Source organism: Hippopotamus amphibius, chromosome 2, assembly GCF_030028045.1.
Source record: "Hippopotamus amphibius kiboko isolate mHipAmp2 chromosome 2, mHipAmp2.hap2, whole genome shotgun sequence".
Lineage (NCBI taxonomy): Eukaryota > Metazoa > Chordata > Mammalia > Artiodactyla > Hippopotamidae > Hippopotamus > Hippopotamus amphibius.
Window position 1 is genome coordinate 213,322,385 of NC_080187.1, and position 7,494 is coordinate 213,329,878.

Genomic DNA, 7,494 nt, shown 5'->3' on the forward strand with positions numbered 1-7,494 from the left:
CTGGCTTTCACCTACTTTTCTCTTTTCAGATTTACCTTTACTCCTACTTCCAGAGGTATCCAATGCTATACTTTTCTGGGCCCTGTGAGCATTGTACAGTAGCTGAGAAGCATTGATTAACTTCTCAACTACTCAAGTTCCCTAATTGTGAAAATGATTGCTATGTCACTTTATGCAGCCCAACTTTTGCAAAGGGAGAGAGAAAAAAAATGTGCTGAGTAATTTTCTCAGTACATGATACCAACAGCATAAGGATGCAACCTCTGTTAGTAAGTGCTGGCCAGAAGAGAGCTGCGATTGTTCGAGTTATCAAATGGGGCAAGTTGTACAGAAATGGCAAACCCAGAGTTCAGATATGGCTTCACCTTAAAGAAAACATCAGAAAACTCACAAAGGAAACACTTTGGGGTCTAGCTTTGCCTTTGGTTTATGGAATGTCCCTGAATACATGCAGTTCAACTGAATTCAATTACCAACATGACTGGCTGATAATTTAATGTCATTACTTCCGTGTTGTTGACAGTGTTGTTTTTTAGTTAATAGACTTTATAAAAAATTTTAAGCAGTTTTAGGTTTACAGAAAAATTGAGCAGAAAGTACAGAGTTCGCCTCACTTCCCAACCCCAATTTCTCCAATTATTAGCATTTTGCACTAGTGTGGTACGTTTGTTACAACTGATGGACCAATATTGATATGTTATTATTAACTAAAGCCCACAGGTTACATTAGGGTTCATTGTTTGTGTTGTATATTCTATGGGTTTATACAAATGCATAATGCCATGTACTCACCATTACAGTATTATGTAGAATATTTTCACTGCCCTAAAAATCCTCTGTGCTCCACCTTTTCATCTCCCTCCCCCACAAACCCTGGCAAGCATGGATCTTTTTACGCTCTTCATAGTTTTTTCTTTTTAAGAAAATCATATAGTTGGACTTGCACAATATGTAGGATTTTCAGATTGGCTTCTTTCACTAAGTAACATGCATTTAAGTTTCCTTCATGTCTTTTTGTGGCTTGATAGCTCGTTTCTCTTTAGCACTGAATAATATTCCACTGTCTGGATGTATCACAGTGTATTTATCCATTCACCTACCGAAGGACATTTTGATGCTTCCAAGTTTTGGCAATTATGAAAAAAGCTGTTATAGATATCTGTGAGCAGAGTCTTATCACATCATGTGATATGAGTATTTTAGTTTTGTAAGAAACTGCCAAACCATTTTCCAAAGTGGCTGTGCCATTTTGCATTCCTCCCAACAATGAATGAGAGTTTCTATTGCTCCACATCCTTGCCAGAATTTGGTGTTGTCTTCTTGGAGAATTGATCTCTTTATTATTATGTAATGCCTTTTTTATCCCAAATAACTTTCCTGTCTCTGAATTCCGCTCTGTCTGAAATTAATATGGCTATTCTAGCTTTCTTTTGATTATTGTTAGCATGATATATTTTCCTCCATCCATTTACTTTAAATCTATACATGTCTTTATATTTAAACTGGGTTTTTCATAGACAACATCTGGTTGGGTCTTGTTTTCTGATGCGCTCTAACAATCTGTCTTTTAATTAATGCATTTAGACCACTGATGTTCAAAGTGATCATTGATACAGTTGGATTACTATCTACCATATTTGTTACTATTTTCTATTTATTGTCCTTGCTTATTGTTCCTATTTTTGTCTTCCATTCTTTTTCTGCTGTTTGTAGTTTTCATTGAGTGTTTCATATGATTCCATTTTCTCTCCCTTCTTAGCATATTACTTATACTTGTTTTTTAAAACTTTTTTTTAGTAGTAGCCCTCAAGTTTGTAATACACACTAAAAAACAATATATTTATCTATTTATTGGCTGCATTGGGTCTTTGCTGCTGCGTGCAGGATTTCTCTAGTTGCTGTGAGTGGGGGCTATTCTTCATTGTGGTGTGCAGGCTTCTCATTGTGGTGGCTTCTCTTGTTGTGGAGCATGGGCTCTAGGTGTGTGGGTTTCAGTAGTTGTGGCACATGGGCTCAATAGTTATGGCTTGCGGCTCTAGACTGCAGGCTCAGTAGTTGTGGCACACGGGCTTAGCTGCTCCATGGCATATGGGATCTCCCTGGATCAGGGATCGAACCCGTGGCCCCTGCATTGGCAGGCAGATTCTTAACCACTGTGCCACCAGGGAAGTCCCTGTAATACACATTTACAAGTCCATTTTCAATAACATTTTACCACTTCACAGGTAGTATGAGTACCTTATAATAATGAAATAATCCTAACTTCTCCCTCTCATCCCTTGTATCATTGCCATCATTCATTTCACTTATGTATAAACATATGTAAGCATATACATAGATACATATTCAAATACATTGTTGCTATTATTATTTCAAACTTGTTTTTAGATCAATTCAGAACAAGAAAAATAAGTTTTTATTTTATCTTCACTTCTCCTTCAATGCACTTCCTTTCTTTATGTAGATCCAAAATTCTGAACTCTATTGTTTTCCTACTCTCTAAAAGCACTTCTTTAAACATTTCTTGCAAGGCAGGTCTTTTGGCAACGAATTCCATTAATTTTTGTTTCTCTGAAAAAGTCTTTATTTCTCCGTCATTTGTGAAGGATAATTTTGCAGGATACAGAGTTCTATACAGGAGATTTTTTTTCTCTCAACACTTTAAATATTTTACTCCATTCAAGAATTAATACTGTACTCACTTCGACAGCACATGTACTAAAAGTGGAACAATACAGAGAAGATTAGCATGGCCCCTGCGCAAGGATGACATGCAAATTCATGAAGCGTTCCATATTTTTTTTACCCACCTCCTAGAATCATGGAAATAAAATCAAGAATAAACAAATGGGACCTCATGAAACTGAAAAGCTTTTACACAGCAAAAGAAACCTTAAACAAGACTAGAAGGCAACCCTCAGAATGGGAAAAAATAGTGGCCTATGAAACAATGAACAAAGGATTAACCTCCAAAATATACAAGCAGCTCATGCAGCTTAATACCAAAAAAGCAAATAACCCAATCCACAAATGGGCGGAAGACCTGAATAGACATTTCTCCAAAGAAGACATACAGATGGCCAACACACACATGAAAAGATGTTCAGCATCACTCATCATCAGAGAAATGCAAGTCAAAGCCACAATGAGGTATCACCTCACACCGATCAGAATGGCCATCATCACAAAATCTGGAAACAACAAATGTTGGAGAGGGTGTGGAGAAAAGGGAACTCTCCTGCACTGTTGGTGGGAATGTAAGTTGGTACAGCCACTATGGAAAACAGTTTGGAGGTTCCTTAAAAAACTACAAATAGAACTACCATATGATCCAGTCATCCCAGTACTGGGCATATACCCAAAGAAAACCATAATCCCAAAAGAAACATGTACCATAATGTTTATTGCAACACTATTTACAATAGCCAGGACATGGAAGCAACCTAAATGCCCATCAACAAATGAATGGATACAGAAGATGTGGCATATATATACAATGGAATATTACTCAGCTATAAAAAGGAATGAGATGGAGCTATATGTAATGAGGTGGATAGACCTAGAGTCTGTCATACAGAGTGAAGTAAGTCAGAAAGAGAAAGACAAATATTGTATGCTAACTCATATATACGGAATCTAAAAATGGTACTGATGAACTCAGTGACAAGACAAGAACAAGGACGCAGATGCAGAGAATGGACTGGAGAACTCAAGGTATGGGAGGGGGCGGGGGGTGAAGGGGAAGCAGGGACGAAGTGAGAGAGTAGCATAGACATATATATACTACCAACTGTAAAATAGATAGCCAGTGGGAAGTTGCTGTATAACAAAGGGAGTTCAACTCGAGGATGGATGATGCCTTAGAGGACTGGGACGGGGAGGGTGGGGGGGAGTTGAGGGAGGGAGGGAATACAGGAATATGTGTATAAATACAGATGATTGAACTTGGTGTACCCCCTCAAAATAATAAATAAATAAATAAATAAATAGAAAAAAAGAATTAATACTGTTAAAGCAACTATACTCCAATAAAAATTAATTAAAAAGTCAACACTAGAAAAAAAAAAGAATTAATATTGTTAAAATGGCCAAAGTACCCAAAGCAACCTGCAGATTTAATACAATCCTTATCAAATTACCCATGACATTTTTTACAGAACTAGAGCAAAATAATCCCCAAATTTATATGGAACCATAAGAGACCCAGAATTGCCAAAGAAATCCTGTGGAAAAAGAACAAAGCAGGAGGCATAACCCTCCCAGACTTTAGACAATACTACAGTAATCAAAATAGCATGGTGTTGGCACAAAAACAGATATACAGGTCAGTGGAACAGAATAGAGAGCCCAGAAATAAACCCACACATCTGTGGACAACTAATCTTCGACAAAGGAGGCAAGAGTGTACAATGGAGAAAAGAGTCTCTTCAGTAAGTGGTGTTGGGAAAGTTGGACAGCCGCATGTAAATCAATGAAGTTAGAACACACCCTCACACCATACACAAAAAGAAACTCAAAATGGCTTAAAGACTTAAATATAAGACAAGACACCATAAAAGTCCTAGAAGAGAACATAAGCAAAACATTCTCTGACATAAATCATTCAAATGTTTTCTTAAGTCAGTCTCCCAAGGCAATAGAAATAAAAGCAAAAATAAACAAATGGGACCCTAATCAAGTTTACAAGCTTTGGCACAGCAAAGGAAATCATAAACAAAATGAAAAGACAGCCTACAGACTGGGAGAAATTAATTGCAAATGATGCGACCGATAAGGGCTTAATTTCAAAAATATACAAATGGTTCATACAATTCAATAACACAAAAACCAAACAACCCAAGAGAAAAATGGGCAGAAGATCTAAATAGACATTTCTCCAAAGATACAGATGACAAATAGGCACATGAAAGTATGTTCACCATTGCTAATTATTAGAGAAATGCAAATCAAAACTACAATGAGATATCACCTCAGGCCAGTCAAAATGGCCATCATCAAAAAGTCTACAAACAGTAAATGCTGGAGAGGGTGTGGAGAAAAGGGAACCCTCCTACATTGTTGGTGCGAATATAAATTGGTGCAGGCACTATGAAAAACAATATGGAGGCTCCTCAAAAAACTAAAAATAGAGTTACCATATGATCCAGCAAGTCTACTCCTAGGCATGTATCCAGACAAAACTCTCATTCAAGAAGATACATGCACCCCTATGTTCATTGCAGCATTATTTACAATAGCCAAGACATGGAAAGAACCTAAATGTCTATAGATAGATGAATGGATAAGGAAGATGTGGTGTAGATATCCAATGGTATATTACTCAGCCTTAAAAAAGAAAGAAATAATGCCATTTGCAGCAACATGGACGGACTGAGAGATTATCATACTAAGCGAAGTAAGTCAGAAATAGACAAGTACCATATGATATCACTTCTATGTGGAATCTAAAATATGACACAAGTGAACATATCTATGAAACAGAAACAGACTCACAGACATAGAGACCAGATTTGTGGTTGCCAGGGTGGGGCGGGGGGGTGGGGGGGAGGATTTGGAGTTTGGGATTAGCAGATGCAACCTACAAGGTCCTACTGTATAACACAGGGAACTATATTCAATATCTCTGATAAACCATATTGGAAAAGAACATGAAAAAATATATATATACATGAATCACTTTGCTATACAACAGAAATTAACACAACATTGTAAATCAACTAGACTTCAATAAAATAAAAAAAAAATATTTTACTGCACTCTCATAGTGCCTGCATAAGAGATTTCTGAGGAGAAGTCAGATGTAATTCTTATCTCTGCTCCTCTGTATGCAAGGTGTTTTCCCCCTCTGGTTACTTTCAGGGAATTTTTTTATCTTTGACTTTCTTTAGTTTAAAAATGATATACGTAGGTTCATTTTTTCATTCCCCAGCATTTATCTTGTTTATTATTCTCTGAGCTTCTTGGATCTGTGTTTTACAAATATTAATTTGGAGAAATTCTCAACCTTTATTGTTTCAAACATTCTGTTACTTTCTCTCTTTCTCCTCATTCTGGTATCCCTACTACATGTGTGTCACACCTTTTGTAGTTGTCCCATAGTCCTTGGATATTCTGTTCTGGTTTTCCCCCCAGTCTTTATTCTCTTTGCTTTTCAGTTTTGGAGCATTCTACTGATATATCTTCCAGCTCAGAGATTCTTTTTTTTTTTTTCCCCAGATCTTTATCAGAGTATAACTGCTTTACAATGTTGTACCAGTTTCAGCTGTACAACAAAGTGAATCAGCTGTATTTATACATACATCCCCTTATCCCCTCCCACTTGAGTCTCCCTCCCACCCTCCCTATTCCACCCCTCTGTCATCACCATGCATCGAGTTGATCTCCCTGGGCTATGCAGTAGCTTCCCACTAGCTATTTTACATTTGGTAATGTATATATGTCAGTGCTACCCTCTCACTTCATCCCAGCTTCCTCTTCCCTGCCATGTCCTCAGATTCATTCTCTATGTCTGCGTCTTTATTCTTGCCCTGCCACTGTGTTCATCAGTACTGTTTTTTCTTTTTAGATTCCATATACATGCATTAGCATACTGTATTTGTTTTTCTCTTTCTGACTTACTTCGCTCTGTATGACAGACTCTAGTTCCATCCACCTCACTACAAATAACTCAATTTCGTTCCTTTTTATGGCTGAGTAATATTCCATTGTATATATTTGCCACATCTTCTTTATCCATCTATTGATGGACATTTAGGTTGCTTCCATGTCCTGGCTATTGTAAATAGTGCTGCAATGAACTTTGTGGTACATGTATCTTTTTGAATTAGGGTTTTCTCAGGGTATATGATTCTTTCCTCAGCTATGTCCCGTCTACTAATGAGTCCATCAAAGGCATTCGTCACTTCTGTTACTGTTTTTGATCTCTAGCTTGATTCTTTTTTAGGATTTCCATCTCTCTGCTTACATTGCCCATGTGTTCTTACATGCTGTCTGCTCTATACATCAGAGCCCTGAGCATATTAATCATAGCTGTTTTAAATTCATGGTCTGTTAAAATCAACATCCTTTCCATGTCTGATTCTGACATGGAACTTGTCTCTGTCTCTTCAAATTGTGTTTTTTGCCTTTTATTATGCATTGTAATTTTTTTCTTGATATCTGGACATGATGTACCAGGTAGAAGGAACTGCTGAATATAGGCCTTTAGTAATGTGGTGGGGAGGTGTTGGGGGAGGAGAAGCATTCCATAGTCCTATGATTAGGGTTCAGTCTTTTAGTGAACCTATGCGTCTGGACTGTGAGCTTCACAAGTATATCTCAGTTTTTACCCCTCTTAGGTGGGAGCAGATGGCTAGAGTGGACTGGATTTGAGTATGTCTAGCCTCCCATGTGGGACCTGACTAGAGGTGGGTATTTCCCTTCCCCTAGATCACTTAGGCTTGATAATACTCCAGTTTTATAGAGATTTTGTCTTTTTGCATCCCGTTAAGGATG

At 37.4% G+C, this 7,494-nt stretch overlaps 1 non-coding gene across 1 annotated transcript; it reads left to right on the forward strand.

Moving 5' to 3' along the window:
* Positions 1–2,694: 2,694 nt before the first annotated feature.
* On the forward strand, positions 2,695–2,801 carry LOC130847011 (U6 spliceosomal RNA). Its single transcript, XR_009051806.1, has one exon. It is a non-coding gene; the product is annotated as a U6 spliceosomal RNA (small nuclear RNA).
* Positions 2,802–7,494: the final 4,693 nt, after the last annotated feature.